The sequence below is a fragment of the Mauremys reevesii genome, linkage group 12 (assembly GCF_016161935.1).
Source record: "Mauremys reevesii isolate NIE-2019 linkage group 12, ASM1616193v1, whole genome shotgun sequence".
NCBI classification, from domain to species: Eukaryota; Metazoa; Chordata; order Testudines; family Geoemydidae; genus Mauremys; species Mauremys reevesii.
This window is the reverse complement of record NC_052634.1, coordinates 30,470,348-30,487,867: the sequence shown is the minus strand read 5'-3', so window position 1 is coordinate 30,487,867 and position 17,520 is coordinate 30,470,348. Positions and strand designations below refer to the sequence as shown.

The 17,520-nt window shown below is 54.4% G+C and overlaps 1 protein-coding gene and 6 non-coding genes across 7 annotated transcripts in view; 4 read left to right on the top strand and 3 right to left on the bottom strand.

Moving 5' to 3' along the window:
* The window catches only part of LOC120375640 (zinc finger protein 850-like), a gene marked incomplete at its 3' end in the record, with an annotated part of 811,498 nt that overhangs the window by 297,404 nt on the left and 496,574 nt on the right, over positions 1 to 17,520 (bottom strand). The gene's annotated exons all lie outside the window — the stretch shown is intronic.
* Positions 690 to 875, top strand: LOC120376461. Its single transcript, XR_005587338.1, has one exon. It is a non-coding gene; the product is annotated as a U2 spliceosomal RNA (small nuclear RNA).
* Positions 3,205 to 3,398, top strand: LOC120376518. The gene has a single exon (XR_005587379.1). It is a non-coding gene; the product is annotated as a U2 spliceosomal RNA (small nuclear RNA).
* On the top strand, positions 4,870 to 5,055 carry LOC120376412. The gene has a single exon (XR_005587292.1). It is a non-coding gene; the product is annotated as a U2 spliceosomal RNA (small nuclear RNA).
* TRNAR-UCG lies at positions 11,020 to 11,092 on the top strand. Its single transcript has one exon. It is a non-coding gene; the product is annotated as a tRNA-Arg (tRNA).
* On the bottom strand, positions 12,104 to 12,175 carry TRNAQ-UUG. Its single transcript has one exon. It is a non-coding gene; the product is annotated as a tRNA-Gln (tRNA).
* Positions 15,321 to 15,394, bottom strand: TRNAI-AAU. Its single transcript has one exon. It is a non-coding gene; the product is annotated as a tRNA-Ile (tRNA).

Genomic DNA, 17,520 nt, shown 5'->3' with positions numbered 1-17,520 from the left:
ACCGCGCCCCACTGCCGGCCTCGCCCACACCGGCCCCCACTGCCGACAGCTGCCCCGACGTGGCCCCCGGAGACCGTCCCTTCCCCACGCCGAGCTCCCGGTGCCAAAGTCGGGCCCTGCCTGGCAGCCTGCGTCCGCTCCCACGATGCTCTGCTCGCACACAGATCTGCATACCTGCTCACGCGGCTCCGCCCCTCCGCTCGGGCCCCTCCCCCTGCCCGCCCGGGCCGCCGCTCTTGCGTGCTCAGCTCTTTGAGCTCAGATGGGGTGTAGTGCTCAGATCGAGTGCGACAGACCTTAACTTTGCCATGTGAGGGTCATTCTAGCCCCATTACCTGGCTTGCTTATTTATACCTACGACTGTCTTTAACTGTTGTATGCGTGATGTACCCTCACTGCTTGCTGAAGGTATCTTGAACTCACCCACAGTATACCCCACATTGGGGACATTGCACACTGTATAAGTTATGTGCTGTCCAATACCAAAGTACTAGCATCCCCCTATACTCTGTATGTCACCCCTGATGACCAGTAACTGATGTTACAAACTCTCTGTATCATCTATTCTTAAACATTTTCTAATAAACATTTAAATCTATGCTGTCCAATACCAAAACGCTAATATCCCCCTACAACCTGTATGTTACCCCCAATGACACAATAACTGACGCTGCAAACACTTTGTATCGTTTATTTTCAAATATTCTCTAATAAACTTTAAATCTGTTCTTATCAGTTGAATATCTGATATGTCCTTTATTTGAGGACTGTATATTAAACTGATTTTTGAAACAGGGGGCTGGACTAGGAGCTTGCTCTGTCCACCCCATGCATTGACCTGGTATTGCAGTGCCTCCAGGACCGGTGGTGCCTCTCCTTCTGGGGAGAATCTTCTGGTTAGAAAAGCAGAAAGAATTTTACTGTAATGATGCCCCTTTAGAGCAGATTTGTTCGAGTTGTTGAAAACAGATTGGAAACCCTTGTTTTCTTTACAATAAAATATTGTTATGTTTTCTTGGGGTCTAATGTTTTGTGAGGCTGTCGATAGATATGTGAGGTTCTTTGTCTTACTAGAGGATTGTTTAAGGAGCTGGGATCCTTTTTTTCTGCGGCGAGTCTTTTCAACCGTTAGTATGAGGGATGAAGGCTTTCCGGGCTGTTGGGGAGATGGTTGGTTGGTTGGTTGTTTTGTTTGCACGCACAGGCAGAGACGGCGCTGTTTAAAGCTGCTCCCGTGCATCAGGTCAGGTTAGCTGCAGCTCACAGAACCCCAAGGATCTCAGGTAAGCTACTTTGTAGCAGAGGCAGACCAAGCAGCAGGTACAATGCCGGGTCGCACCCCGGCTGGCAGATACAATCTCAATGACCGAGAGACGGTTTCCGTTGGACCGTATGAACTCGAACCGTAAACTCACTGAATGTTAAATCTCACCAAATGAGGGTCAACCCAGCCCCATCATCGTATCCACTCGTTATACTCCACACCTGAACATAGCCGTCATATGAACAACCTACCCTCCTATCTCAGTGTCTGTACGTTGACCCGTTAACCTTTTACTCCCAATCGGGGCTATGGCAGATGATGTATTCCTTACGCCACCTGATCTTAAACTGAATTTTGCACCCCCTCAACAATCTGTACGTTATTCCCTGACCACCAGAAACTTCTACGCCTAAACTCTGTGGCCTACACTTTTAAAAACAAACAAACAAACAAATGAAAAAAAACCCCATCATCTTAGTAAAATCAGAGGCTGCCAGGAGGTTCAACCTGCTGCTCACTGCAGGACCGATCCCCCACTAAAGGGCCCCCCTCCGGGGCTGAGCTTGCAACCCTGGGTTTAGCAGGCTAATGCTCAAGCCCCCGAGCTACCCCTCCCCCCTACATTGATACTTTCTCGCGATCCTGGCTCCTGCTCCTTTGCAAGGTGTGTGCGTCGGCTCCTGGGTTTTAAGCCTGCTAACCCAGCGGGGGCCCGATTGCCCTCTGGCTTCCCGCCCGGCTCCCTCCGCCATGCGCCTGGGCGTCAGCGGGACTGTCTCAGGAGAGCAGCTTTCCCCCTCCCCCGCATCCCAATCTCCGCCCAGCTGGGGAACGCAGCCCTGAGAAAAGACTCCTTTGAGCGCTGGAGGCCGGCGGGGAACTCTCATTTCCATACCCACGGTGCATTGCGTGCAGCGAAGCGAGTCGCTGCTCAAGGGGCTGGTTTTGCTCCCAATGTCCCCGGTTCCCATGAGCCAATTTGGCATTTAAATCGGTTCAATTAAATTTCCTCTAAAAGGGAGAGGTTTAGTGGGGCTGTCGGTGTAGTTACTCCGAGTTGAGCGGAAGGCGCCTTTCCCCTGGCAGTGCATCTGCAGGTTGTTCTGGTTTCTCTTCAGATGGTATAAATCTTTTGTCTCCCTCTGCTTCCCCGCTCCCGAAAAGCAAAAGCAAAAGTAAAAGCAAAAGCACAAGCATAGCTTTTCCTAGAGAGTAACCATTATGCGTTTCCGCCCCAGTTTTGTGAGATTGTTATCTCATGTCGTGGGAAGAAAGCAGAATGGGGGTCGGACTTTTGCGCCTTGAACAGAGCGGTGGTGTGTGTTTCCTTGACTAGCTGCTGCCTGTTTGTGGCTGGGAGGCAACCCTTACCGATGATGGCAGGGGGACAGCTCTCTCTTGTGTTCTGCAGTGATGCTGCAATTTTTTGTTGTGCCCCTCCCCTGCTGCAAACCAGGCAGGCAGGCTTGGTGGCTGCGGAGGTGGGTCGAGCCCAGGTTTCCTTTGGCAGACGCCTGGTTGAGAACCGGTGCTGTATCCTATAGGATCTTAGTCATCTCTTGTCTAAGCTGACAAGCCCTAATGTCTGTAGTCTCGTCTCATACTTTGGAAGCCTGCTATTTACCCCTTTCAGTTGTAAAAACTGACTCTTGATTCCTACCCTTTCTTTCCTATCTGCTAACCAGTTACTGATCCATGAGAGGGAGGGGCTTGAGCCGTCTGGAGTAGCTCGTGACTGTGAGTGGCAACCTCAGGGCAGACTGTTGAGAAGCAGAGCACAACCCCCAAAATGGTTGTACGTTCTAGACTTAGATTTCACCAAGTGTCAGATACTGGATGATGTGCCGTTTATGACTTTTTAAACCCAAACTTGCGATTTGGGGATAATTTAAGCGTTCTGTGCAGAGGACTAGAAATACTTTTATTAACCTGTAGTTTAGATCATTTTAACATTCGCTGGAATCACAGTTTTAAATCTGTTCTTATCACTTTAATAACTGATACTTCCTCTATCTCAGGACTAGCTATTACACTGATTTTTTGGAATAGGGAGACGGAATAGCAGCTTCCTCCATCCACTGCACACAGCGCCCCGTTATTGCGGCACTGAACCTCCAGGAACGGTGGGCCTCCCTATGGGGAGAATATCGTGGTTGAAGAGCAGCGAAGAAAAGTCGTGTTGTCTGTGTTACCATTTGGTTTGTACTAAGAGTATGGTTTCGAGTCATCTGTGACTCTTTCATCAGTTATTAGTTACATCTTATGATTAAGCCTCTGAGTTGAAAGGCTGCTCTTGCAGATTTTACTTTGTCGTTGTTTGTAGGTCAGTTAAACAGCTGCTTTCTTAGTCTATTCTGTGTAGGTTCTTAAACTGCTCTCTTTAGTATACCTTCCAGAATTAATGGCATGGTTTGGCTCGTTCTTTCCCTCGTCTCCCCACAGAAGAGAAAATTTCCATCCCTTTTCCCATTGGAAAAATGCCACCCTCTTAACCTAGGAAACAGTCTCTGTAAATGTTTTGCCCAGACGAGGGCTAGTTCATAGGAGCAGAAGAGGAGGAAGGTTGTGATCCTTTGAGTCACATTCCTAGCGTGACTCAAGGAAAATAATTAAAGAAAAAAAAAAGTGTGTGGGGGGGTGCGCGAGCGGCTTGGGGGCAGCAGGTCAGTGGGTGGGTTTTTGTGGAAAGGAGGAGCGTACAGGGAACTGTCTCTTTTTTTCTTTCTTTCTTTTTTTTTAACAGAATTGTGTGTCAAGGGTTCTTGCTTTGAATTCTTCCACTGGAGTCATTTTAGGGAAGTGAGCCTCACTTAGAGTTACCTCGCTACGGTGTTCATTGCGTGGCTGAGTGCTCGCCCCGGCGAGGTAGAAAGCGGTGGGGGCAGGGGGTGTGCGCGTGCCGCAAAGCCTGAGCATTGCTTCTCGGCTCTTTGAGCTAAGATCAATGGTAGCGATCCCGTTGGAGAATAGGATCACGGCCTTCCGCCAAGCCCGAGCCCGCAAACTCGAAAAGTACGCTCCCCTGGCTGACACCCTGCGAGCAAAGAGCTACGAGGTCTACACCGACGCTCTGATCGTTGGGGCCTTGGGCGCCTGGGACCCCCTTAATGAGCGCGTGCTGCGGACTTGTGGGGTTGGCCGTCGCTACGCGCGGCTCATGAGATGCCTAATGGTCTCGGACGCTATTCGGTGGTCCAGAGACATTTACACAGAGCACGTCACCGGCCACCGTCAATACCAAGAGTGAGCCGGCGTGACTCCACGCACCCGCAAGGGGGAAGAGACCTGTAAACTTCCTCTGTTGGACTTTATCGCCTGAGCCCTGAACCAACCAAACTGAACTCTGCCATGTGAGGGGCACCCTATCACCATTACCCAGTCCGCTCATTTATTCATGCCCACGACTATCCATAACCTGTTTGTATGAGTGATGTGCCCTCACTGCTTACTGGCTGTACCTTGAACTCACCCACCGTATACCCCGCATTGGGGACATGACAGACTGTGTATATGTATATGCTGCCTAACACCAAAATGCTAACATCCCCACAACCTGTATGTTACCCCAATGACACAATAACTGACGTTTCAAACACTTTGTATCGTTTACTTTAAATATTCTCTAATAAAATTTAAATCTGTTCTTATCAGTTTAATATCTGATAGGTCCTTTATTTGAGGACTGTATATTATTTTTGATTTTTGAAACAAGGGGTTGGAATAGGAGCTTGCTCTGTCCACCCCATGCATTGACCTGGTATTGCAGTGTCTCCAGGACCAGTGCTTCTCCTTCTGGGGAGAATTGTCTGGTTAGAAAAGCAGAAAAGTTTCACTCTAAAGATGCTGATTTGAGAAGATTTTTTTTAAAGTAGTTGAAAAATCAGGTATCTTTAGCACTTTCTTCATAACAACATATTGTTAAAATTTCTTGGGAGTGTTTTCTGAGTCTACAGCTGTGAGTTTCTTTGTCTTGCTAGAGGATTGTTTTAAAAACTGAAATTCTTCTATTTGCTGTGAGTCTTTTCAACAACACGAGGGATGAATGTTTTCCGGACTGAGGGTCTGTTTGGGAGATGGTTGGTTGGGGGGGGGGTTGTGTGTGGGTGGGGGCACACAGATTGGTAATATTCGAGGTCACATGTATATCAATAACTGGATGAGTTACACAGACTTCTCTCCACCCAGCCTACGTTCCATGTATCTTGACTGAGCCTGCCGCCCACCATCCCAGAGCAGAAGCCTGAAGCCTGAGCCCCACCGCACGTGGGGAGGAGGGGAACTCCCACTGGTTGCCTGCTCCTGCAGTGTTTATGACTCCGGAAGGGGGTAGGGACCAGCCCCTGCAGGCAGCCCAGGGGACTAGTCGCTGCTTTGCTGCCCCCGACTCCCCCTCAATTACAGCCCAGGACGCTGTGGCCACAATTAAAGCCCCTGGTGGCCACATTTGAGAAATGCTGGAGCCTCACAGTAAACAAATCCCAGCAGGTTTGTCACACCCTGTCCCCCACCCTGGGGATTTCCTGCCCTCTCCCACCCAGACCAACCTTCCTGGAAGTTCCCACCCCCTATGTATTTACTGCCCTTTCTCCCCGCCAAGGGAACCTGCCAGCAACTCCCTGCTAATCCCTCCCTCAACTGGCTCCACTGCAGCCATTTCCCTTCCCCGGCCCCTGGGAGGACCAAATGAGCTGGAGCAAAACATGGATGTTGCGCTGCAGCCTGTTAGGGCAAAAAGGGCAACTGGGGACATGTCAGAACAGGAAATAATTTCCCAGCACAATTCCCCCCAGGCTCTTTCCCTGCACACGGATATTCCAGCTCGTCCTGCATGGGACAGAAACATTCAAATCTAGGGCTGTCAATTAATCGCAGATAACTTACACAATTAACTTTAAAAAAATCATGATTAATCTGTTTTAATCGCACCGTTAAACAATAGAATACTAATTTAATTTTTTTTGTTTTTCTACATATTCAAATATATTGATTTCAATTACAACACAGAATACGAAGTGTACAGTGCTCACTATATATAGTTTTATTACAAATATTTACACTGTAAAATATAAAGTACTGTAGTGCAATCTCTTTATCATTAAAGTACAACTTGCATATGTAGATTTTGTTGTTGTTGCATAAGTGCACTCAAAAGAAAACAATGTAAAACTTTAGAGTCCAGTCAGTCCTACTTCTTGTTCAGCCAATTGCTGAGACAAACAAGTTTCTTTACATTTACTGGAGATAATGCTGCCCGTGTCTTGTATACGTCACCTAAAAGTGAGAACAGGCTCTCTCATGGCACTTTTGCAGCCAGCATTGCAAGGTATTAACGTGTCAGATATGCTAACATCCATATGCCTTCATACTTCAACCACCATTCCAGAGGACATGCTTCCATGCTGATAACGCTCGTTAAGAAAATAATGTGTTAATTTGTGACTGAAGACCTTGATGAAGAACTGTATGTCTTCTGCTCCATGGTTTTATCCACATTCTGCCATATATTTTGTTTTATAGCAGTGGTGGGTGATGACCCAGCACATGTTGTTCACTTTAAGAACACTTTCACTATAAATTTGACAAAAAACACAAAGAAGGTACAACGGGAGATTTCTAGAGATAGCTACAGCGCTCGAGCCAAGGTTTAAGAATCTGAAGAGCCTTCCAAAATCCAAGAGGGACGAGGTGTGAAACATGTTGTCAGAAGTCCTCAAAGAGCAACACTCTGATGCAGACACTACAGAACTTGAACCACTAGACAGGACAATCAATCTTCAGTGGGTGGCATCTGACTCAGATGAGGAATATGAATGTACTTTGGCTCGTTATCGAGCAGTACCTGTCATCAGCATGGAAGCATGTCCCTGGCCTCTGATTGCTAGAAGCTGGGAGGGGAGAACAGGGGCTGGACCTCTCCATGGCCGCCTGGTCTGGTCACTCCCTCTGAAGCCCGTAGCCAGGGCCAGCCTTAGGGGTGGGTGCCACCAGGGAATTGCCCAGGGGTACCATGCTCAAGGGCGGTGCTGTACGGTAGCAGAGAGGTGTGTGCTGCTGGTGTAAAGTCAGAAACTGCTCCCGGCTGGCAGGGGAGTGCTGCTTGGGGTGGTGCCCAGATTTCTCCCTGCTCCCTCCCGGCATAGGAGCATGGGGGGAGGGAGGGGAAGAGAAGGGGGAGATAGCGGTGATGAGCGGCTACTGCTCCCCCAATGTTCCTCCGGGCCCCCCTAGGGGGCTGTGAGGGGGAGCAAGGAGCAACATCAGGGCTCCCTGCATCCAGGTCACCTTCCCCACCTGGGCTGCATAAGGGCAGGACAGAGGGAGCAAAAAGCCTTTGTGAGCTCAGCACACACAAGCCAGGAAAAGATCAACACCCACCCCCAGCCCAGCCAAAGTGGGAGCTTCCCTCACTTCCCAGCCACAGGCCCACGGGGCTCATGGATGGAGGAGTTTGGGGGGCTGGAGGGGCCCCTGAAGGACTAGCTCAGCGTGTGATGAGTGACTGGGATGTATGTGGGGGCCGGACTGTGGGCTGGGGTGTCCAGGGGGACCCCAGGAAGGGACTAGGGGATTAGGGATAGAGGAGGGTGGGGATACCAAGGTGCATTGTGGGAATGTGGGATTTAGAGCCCAGAGTGGATGGGTGGGGCGGGGTTGGAGGACCCCACGGTGGCTTAAAAGGGTAACCCGGCAGGTTGGGGGGCAGCAGAGATTGGAGATGAGGAACCTCACACCCTGGGGATGGACTGGGGCAGTGGGGGGATGGGAACGTGGGGCCCAGCCATGGAGAAATGGGCTGGAGGCAATTAGGGGCGGGGCGCTGGGGGTGGGAGAGGAGGAGGAGGAGGAAGGGGGTGGGGTGAGAGGAGGCGGTCGGGGCAGGGGTGGCGGGGGCGAAGGGAACGGCCGGGCAGAGCGGACAGGGTGGGGGAGGGGACGCTGGGGGCGGGGCTGGCAGGAGGGTCACAGCGGGGGGGGAGGGGTGAAGCCCTTTCACTCCGCGCTGCTTCTGCCCGTTGGAGAGAGAGAGAGAGAACTACGCTTCCCAGAGTGCACCGGGAGGGGGCGCGTTGTCTGAGCAATCTGCGCGTCACTTCCGCTCTGAGACGAGCCAGGAACTACAACTCCCAGCCTGCCCCGGGGCGCCTCCTCCTCTCCAGCCCAGGTGAGGGCGGGTCCCTGGGTCAACCTGACACCTCCCCCCCAGCGCAACTCCTCATCCCCGCCCCGCCCCCAGAGAGCCCCGGCCCCGCCCCCCCCGGGGCAGGGTGTGACGCTGCCCCGCGCAGGAACGTGCTGCGCCGCTTCGCCCCTTTCACCCCCCGCACAAAGCGGCTGCTCGGGGCGGGGCCGGGTCTGGCTCTGTGCGGGCGCTGGATCCACGTGTTCCCGGCGCCCCTACGTGTCACCCCCCGACTCCCGCTGCCCCCAGCCCCGCCCCCTCCCCGGGTGAGCCCGGCTCCAAAGCCCCGCAGACAGACCCGCCCCGGCCTGCCCCGAGCCCCCTGCTGTGCCCGCCCCAGAGCCCGGCCCCGCCCCTTCCCCCAAAGCCCCGAGCCCCCCGCTGTGCCCGCCCCCAAAGCCCGGCCCCGCCCCTTCCCCAAAGCCCCGCCCCTGCTGTGCCTGCCCCAGAGCCCCGCCCCATGTGGGGGCACCAGCACTGTGCCGGGTCGGGTTGGGAAATTGTCCAAGCTGGCCCTGGAGAGACGTGTGTGTCCCTGCTGCCCCCTGCTGGTGGGGCTGAGCCTCGCTCTGCGGGGGGGGGGGGTTGGGGGGTGAGAGAGAGAGAGAGACTGTGACACTGTTTGTATCAGTGCGTTGCTGGGCTAACCAGTAGGAAAGGGCTTTGCAGGATTTTGTATCCTGCAGCAAGTGAGTGACTGACTGACGCACACGCACACTGACGCACAAAGGGGGCTCACACAATCCCAAGAACACTCACACACAACACACCCAGAGGGACATGCTAGCCCAACCCCAAAGAGAGCAACAATCACATCCCCAGCCGCACTCACAATCACCCCCCCACACCATAATATTTGCAATCGTGCTCACAGACACAACTGCACACAGTTCACTCCCACTGCTCCTAACACAAGGACCTCCTGCCCCACACAGCGTGTGCTGAGGCCTATGGAACTCACTGCCACTGGACAGCTACCAATGAGAATGATCCCCTCATGCAGGATCGTCTGCTTGGCCCCCCACTCCCTCTCAGGGTGCGCTGTGCGGCGTGGCTGGGGATTGTGCACTGGCCCAGCACCAGACAATGCAGAATGGACACCACACACCCTGCCCGCCTCACCTGAGCTGCTCTCCAGGTGCATTGGAGCCCAGCACCCCGCACCTTGGCCCTCCTGCCCCACAGGGGGTGAGCTGCAGCCCCGCCACACTCCACAGAGGGGAGACGTGTTAGGCCAGCCAGCCGTTGTAAGATGGGGAAATCACCATCGAGGTCGACGGTATGGGGGCTGTGACATACAGAGAAAGAGTTGTCGCGCCGGCAGAAGGCAGCAGAGCATACACACACACGTACACACACACACACAATTGCAAACATACACAAACACATGCATGAATCCAGCCACACACACACAATTGCTAATATACACAAACACCTGCACAAATCCAGCCAACACCAACACAAGCCTGGGAGCCAGGGGAGCAGAGCAGGCTGGGGCCAGGTCACTCCACTTCCTGCAGGAAGTAGCCAGCCCCCCCGTCCCCCGCAGAGGCCTGGGACCAGCCCCCCTCTGCTTCCCCCCACGCAGGCCTGGGGCCCCAGCCTGCTCTGCTCCCCTGGCTCCCAAGCTTGGGGGGGGGGGGGAACCGCCCCACAGCACTTGCTGGCGGCGTGGCTGGGAGCCAGGGGAGTGGACCAGGCTGGGGCTGGGTCACTCCACTTACCATGCAGTGAATGCAGGGGTGGAGGGGGGGGCGCGGCTGGGGCTGGGGCAGAGGAGGGGCGGGGGCCATGGGGAAGAGCCGGGCTGCCCCCCCTGCAGCAGCTCCCCACCCCAGCTCACCTCCGCTCCGCCTTCTCCCCTGAGCACACCGGCGCCGCTCCACTTCTCCCGCCTCCCAGGCTTGCGGTGCCAATCAGCTGTTTAGTGCAGCAAGCCTGGGAGGGGAGGAGAATTAGAGCGGGGGCGGCGTGCTCAGGGGAGAAGACAGAGCAGAGGTGAGCTGGGACAGGGAGCGGTTCCCCTGCACGCACACTCCCGCCCCCCATTACTTGCTGCGGGCAGCCCTCCCGCACCTCCCCAGCCCCTGCCACAGCTCCCCTCCACTCCCCCGCCCCCCCTGAGTGCGCTTTATGGTGCCCCAACCACTTGGCACCCTGGGCGGCCGACTAGTTTGCCTAGTGGTTGCACCAGCCCTGGCCACTGCCTGTCAGCAGGATTCCTCCTCCTCCTCCTCCTCAGTGCGACTAAATCTCTGCACCTAGACAGCGGGTCCGTCCGCTGCACCCCAACCCCCCATGCCTGAGCCTCCCTGCCAAAGCCCTGCACCTGGCTCCAGAGGATTAAATCTCACGTCTCACTGGGAACTCGACTTCTTGTGCCCAGAGAGTCTCGGCCTCCCTCAGTAGCTGACCCGAGAAACACAGTGTCTGCAAAAGCAGCAAAGAGTCGTGTGGCACCTTATAGACTAACAGACGTATTGGAGCATGAGCTTTCGTGGGTGAATCCCCACTTCGTCGGATGCGTCAGTGTCGGCCTTTTCCAAAGAAGTGCCTGGAGGGCCTTTTTCTATGTGACCACGTGGCCTAATGGAGAAGGCGCCTGACTTCGGATCAGGAGATTGAGGGGTCGAGTCCCTTCGTGGTTGTGCTTGTGCAGTTTTACCTTTGGGCTGAAAGTCCTGCTCCCTTCAGGGCTGGAACCTCTTCTTGGCCGCTCAGGCCAATGCTCTGGCTTCAGCTAGAGCCCCAGGAAGGAGTTGGGGGTTGGGTGTCACAAAGGCTGGGGCATGAGTCCCAGGTGCTTCCAGTCTCGCCTTTGCCATTCCTGACTTGCCAGAGAAAATGGGCGGCTGCCCAGGCTAGTGTGTGGAGCAGTTTCCCTCTTCCAAGTGTGCGCCTGTCCCTGTGCTGGAGGGGGGTTGCTACATAGCGCCTTGGGAGCCTGGGTGTTTCTCTGCTTCTCGCCAGCTGGGGAAAAGCCTCTTGGGGTAAAATCTCCTGCCCCACTGCCAAAGTGAGCACCTTGAGTGGGAACGGTAAGAGGCCCCACCAGGGGGGCTGGCCCTGCTTTCCTACCATCTTCTGATGTTGGCCACAGAGCATCAGCAGCCGCCCCGCATGCTGATCTGTGGGTGGTCTTCAGTGGGTGTTTGGCATGGCAGGGAGCAGCCTGGCTGGGTGTTTTTGTGCCCATCTGAAGGCCACACATAGGCATGGTCCTGCCCTCCTCTGGCCCTGACCTCGGTTGCTCTGTGGCTTTTAAGCCTTCCCTTGGAGCCGTCAGCACCATATGCCTCTGCTCCAGGTGCCCAGAGGAGGAGAGGTGCTGGGCTCCAGCCTGGGAAGCCTGGCCCTGGCCCTGCTTCCTTTAAATGCCATGTGGGCAAGAGGAAGAGCTGCAGCTACAGGGACCAAAGTTGTGGGCATCAGGTGAAGCAGTGAGAAACCCAACATCAGGTCAACCCGCAGGAATCTCTAGCCAGACTGTTAAGGTCTAGGACCCCACCCTCTAGCGGCCAGCTGGACCAGAGACCCATCTCCAATGGGCACCAGTGACCCAGGAGGAGGAGAAAAATCATCACTCTAGTTCAGCCAGGGAGAGAGTAACAAAGCACATTGAGCTCCAAGGCTTTGCAGCAAACCAACATATGCCCAAGAGGTCCCACTGAGATTTGAACTCAGATTCCAGGATTCAAAGTCCTGAGTGCTGCCCATTACACCATGGGACCCGCTACTGTATTTTTTTCTAGACACCCATGACTCTCAGCTGGCTGGTTTGCACTCTGCACTTATTGCTTCCCACCAGCAGCTTCCTCTCACAGGACTCTCTCTCCTCCTCCAGCGACTATAGTCCTGCACTACCGGATCCGTGGGGCCTGCCCTGAGTCCCTGCATCCCCCTGCTTTGTCTCCATTCCCTGCAGGCTGCAAAAATGTCAGGGGAGGCCGCCCCTCCCTTCACTCAGTGCTCCCGCTCATATCGGCCAGCTGCAGCCTCATCTCCTGGAACTCGGGCAGCTGTCGCTTGATCCGGTCGTACAGTCACACGCTGACTGGCTCCCCTGCCTGGATGCTCTTGTGGAAATCCCACAGGCAAGTGCTGTGGCACTGTTGGTTTCTTTAATGTTGTGGTGTTTGCACGACTGCCAGAACTCCTCCCTCACTGACTCCCACCAATCCCCCTGGTTGCCATAGAACCCTCTGATGCTTTCCCGTTCTGCCAACACCGCCAGGCCTCACCCCCCTGCCCCTTTATCTTGCAAGCTCTGGCTGTTCAGCTTCACTATCCTCTGCCCTGGGTCAGGGACAGGGGTGGCTCCAGGCACCAGCGCAGCAAGCTGCGGGGGGTGGCCTGCCGGTCGCTGTGAGGGTTGCAGTCAGGCTGCCTGCAGGAGGTCCCCTGGTAATGCGGATTAGGCGGCATGCCTGCGGGAGCTCTGCCAGTCCTGCGGCTTCAGCGGCAATTCGGTGGTGGTTACGCCGAAGGCACAGGATCAGCAGACCTCCCACAGGCATGCCGCCGAATCCGCCTTACCAGAGGACCTCCGGCAGGTGTTGGGATAGATCTGTATTACATTATACACTAATGTTAGATGTGTAGAAAGTGTGACTAGACAGGAGCAGTGTGACGGTGCTGCCTGTGGGAGCCAGCTGAGGTCACTCAATCAGGGTGAACTGCAAACAAAACGGGGCAGACAAACCCCAAACACTGGTGGTTATTCTAATACTTAGATTTACCAACCAGCACAAAACAGCTTCTGTAGCATCTCACTGGTTACTCAGAAGTCCAAACCACGCAGTTCCCTTAAAGTGCCCAGCCTCAGGCCTCCGTCCAGACACACACGTCAGATATGATGATGATTCCTGAAAATCTCATCTCATCATATAAAAGAAAAGGTTCTTCCAATCCCAAAGGATCAGCCACATACCCAGGTCCAATTATAACTTAGATCTTACCCAAAATACACGCCATAGCCAATTGTTATTAACTCAGCTAGAATTTATTAAAAAGAAAAGAGAGAGAGTTGGTTAAAAGATCAATATACAGACAGACTTGAATTCAATTCTTGAGGTTCAGATGCATAGATGAGGTGAGCTCATAGTTGCCAAAAGTCCTTTTAGAAATGGTCGAGAGGTTATAGTCCAATGTCCATATTCAGGGTGACCCCAGTCACTGACTCGGGATCTCAATCCTTATGGCTTAAGGTTTCCCCCTCTTGAAACCCAAAGCAGATCTGAGATGAAGCAGGATCATGTCCCAGGGTTCTTATACATTTCCAGCAGCGTTGCGGCCTGAGAAAACAATGGGCTTAACTCCTTCTCCCAAACATCCTGGCAATTAGCACAGGGTAATTTACCCATTAAACAGTTCAGATCCAGGTTAGCACAACCTTCAAAGAGACACAGAGACAATAATACTATTTCACTCAAGTATCATCATAAATATTAATATTCCTTTTTTGATCTTTGAATTAAAACTACAGCAATAGACAAGACTTGTTCGCTGACATCACAAGCCCTGAGCAAACATCTCCCCTTCTACCTCTAACAATGCAGACTTGCATTTCAAAGCTCTGTTCATTTACAGATCTTCCTAACCAGTCCGTAAGGTTCACCCATGGGTCAGGTCAGTGGGTGAGGTGAGTAAATTAACTCTTTCTGGCCCTGTCACCTTTCAATGAAATATTATATTATACTCATAACGTCACAGGAGGTCAGGAATAGGATAGCAGGGGCTGCGGGTCGGGAGTGAAGGGCACCAGCAGAGCTGTGAGTCTGGAGGTCAGGACAGGGATGGGAGGGGCTGTGGGTCGGGAGTGAGGGGCACCGTCAGAGCTGGAGGGAGCGCAGGGCGCTGGGTCGGGAGTGAGAGGCACCAGCAGAACTGTGAGTCTGGAGGTCAGGACTGTACGACTCTGGCAGGGTGGCCATTTAGAAATCTTTTCCTTGCTTTTCTTTTTCGCCTGGCCCCAGCGTTAGGACCGTTTGGGTGTTTCAGTGTGTGTGTTTTCCCATTTGGAGGCATTTGGACGTTTGGAAGGAGCCGAAAGAGGAGTCTTTTCACAAGCAAGTTGGCTTTCTGCACAGGTAGGGCCCTTGGCCGTACAGCTTAGCTCCGTCAGTGCGTCTGCATGGGGTTCCTCCAGTGCCTCAAGAGCCCGTGCTAAACTCTCGGTGTGGGCATTTGGCTTCCGCCAGTCAGAGTGCCGTGCCTGCGTCTTCCCAGGGCCGGCTCCCATGAGGCGCGCATAACTTGGGAGGAAAGGGGTAGAAGAGAAAGCAAGTGAAGCTGACTTGGAGTGGTGGTGCCCTGGGCGGAGTGGTCCTCCTGCTCCTTCCTGTCGGAGGGTGGGCTCGAGTGTGGGCTTGGGGGTCTGGCTGTGGGCGGTGGGAGGATGGTGTCCAGGAAGTCCCAAAGGTCACCCTGCGCCGGCGGAGTGTGAAGCCTCTCCCTAGGTTGGGGTGACGTATTAAGCCTTCCTCTGTGGCTTGGGCTGGGGAGCATGATCCGGCGTCGGGTCCATTTGGGTGGAGCTGGCGGCCGGCAAGAATTCGGGCCATCAGGTCAACCCTCTGTGGAAATGGGGGTGAGCCGGCAGGCCTGCGATTTTGGCTTTGCGGGCGGGCAGCTCAAGCCTGGCCTCCTATGAGCCTGGAAGGCAGCCGGCTGGGCTCACCCGTCTCCTCCCCGGGCCCAAGTTCCTTTCAGGCAGCAGGTGGGCGAGGAGCCCAGGAGGGGAGAGCAAGGAGGTGTCCGAGCCTCGTCCTGCCCGGGGCCCAGCAGGGCTCTTGCCCGCTCCCGGCCCACCTGGTTTTGGCCTCTGCCACCCCTAGCAGTCAGCCAAAGAGCAGAAGTCACCCTCTCCTCCCGCAGTGGCCAGCATGGGGTTTGAACCCATGACCTTGGCGTTATTAGCACCACGCTCTAACCAGCTGAGCTAGCCGGCCTACGGGAAGCCCTTCCTTGCCTGACCCTTTTGGAAGGAGTCACCGGCTGGCGCGGGGAACGATGTGGCCTCCGTTATCGAATGGATGGATCAAGACACCATCCACCAAGGTAGGGAATTAGCTCAAATGGTAGAGCGCTCGCCGCATGCGAGAGGCAGCGGGATCAATGCCCGCATTCTCCAGCGGCGAGGCAGCCACAGGACCTTCTCTTGCCCTTCTTTTAGAAGCCATGGACAGTCAGCCGGCTCAGCTCCTCCAGTGGCCTCCATCCCTCTCCCCGCTTGGCCTCCCAAAAAGCCAGCCCTTGCGGAGCACAAAACTCTTCCTCCCGGCCCTTCTCCCCTTGCGCTGACTGGGAGGCTGGCGACAGCTGGGGGAAGTTAGCTCAAATGGAAGAGCATGGGAGAAGTAGTCAGACCCATACACACATTCTCCAGCCTGCTCTGCTCTGCTCTGCTCTGCTGTGCTGGGCTCTAGTGGGGGGCCTGCACATTTCTTTCTGAGCTCTCACTGGAGCACAATCCCTTTCCTCCTCCCTCCCTGCTAGTCTACGCCAAGCTCATTGGCCGGGAGGGAGAGCCACTCAAATACAGAATTACTCACATCCCAGGGGTCCATGAAGGGAATGAGGAGATGGGCGGGGTGGCATGTGATACCAGCTCAGCTGAGACCGTGAGACCTCGCAGCCTCCTGATCTCAGGCAGCATGGCAGCCGTGGAGCAGAGCAGAGCACGCAGACAGCTTGGAGACAGCCAAAGTGGGGAAGGGCTGCGTTGGTCTGGAAGAGGGAGTCGGTGGCTGTCTATCCTGGCGGAGGCAGGGTCGTTTTGCTGTATGCTGGGCCAGGGGCCAGGGAGTCTGCTAGAGTTGCTGAGCTGGGCCTGCTCCTGGCTTTGCTTGGGTTAGAGGAAAGTGGTGAAGATAAGAACGGGCCTCCTGGGTGAGACCGATGGTCCATCTAGGCCACTATCACGTCTTCTGACAGTAACCGATGCCAGGCGCTTCAGAGGCAATGGCCAGAGCAGGCAATCGTCGAGTGATCTATCCCTGCGTTGTCTTCTGAAGTTTGGTGCTTGTTTCAGGGGCTAACTCTCAGCCCAGACACACTCCAGGGAGGGAGCGTTGGTGTTTGTGCCGAGGAGCGTGGCTGGGACTCGGACCCCCTTCCCCAGCTCTGGGTAGCGCCCCGCCCCCACTCCCCCATTTCAGTCTGTGTTCTGCTTAAGGCCGTAGAGCCCTTGCCTTTTTTTGCCCGGTGCCTGAGAGTCAGGCCAGCTGCGGGGAATTAGCTCAAGCGTCAGAGAGCTCGCTTTGCATGCAAGAGGTAGAGGGGGGCTGTCATAAACAGATCTGGCAGGAGCAGCAGGCAACCCTAACCAAGAGGCTCAGCCAGAGCCTGAAATATCACGTAGTGCACCAGCGGAGAGCAGTTCACAGTCAACGGAAACAACGTCATCACCTACATCGCTTCCAGAGGGACCAACCCCAAGTCCACAGTCTACCTGGAGGAACTGGTGTCTCCAGCCTCAAGGGGACAATTCCAGACTCAGCATGAAGCCGATGACAGCCTCAAAAGACTTGGGCGGCGGCACAGAGCAACCCACCACCTCTCAGCTCTTCTAACTGATCCCGGTTTGTTGTAGAACAAGGACTTTTATACAAGGAGATTCTTTCTGGTGGACACCAGGAAGGCTGGCATCCTCAAAAACAGTTGGTAGTTCCAACTAAGTACCAGGAAAAGCTCTTAAGCTTGGCCCATGATCATCCCAGTGGTCATTCTGGGGTGAACAGAACCAAAGACAGGTTGGGGAAGTCCTTCCACTGGGAGGGGATGGGCAAGGATGTTGCCAATTATGTCTGGTTTTGTGAGGTGTGCCAAAAGGTAGGAAAGCCCCAAGACCAGGTCAAGGCCCCTCTCCAGCCACTCCCCATAATTGAGGTCCCATTTCAGCGAGTAGCTGTGGATATTATGGGTCCTTTCCCAAAGAAGACCCCCAGAGGAAAACAATACATACTGACTTTCGTGGACTTTGCTACCAGATGGCCGGAAGCAGTAGCTCTAAGCAACACCAGGGCTAAAAGTGTGTGCCAGGCCTTAACTGACATTTTGCCAGGGTAGGTTGGCC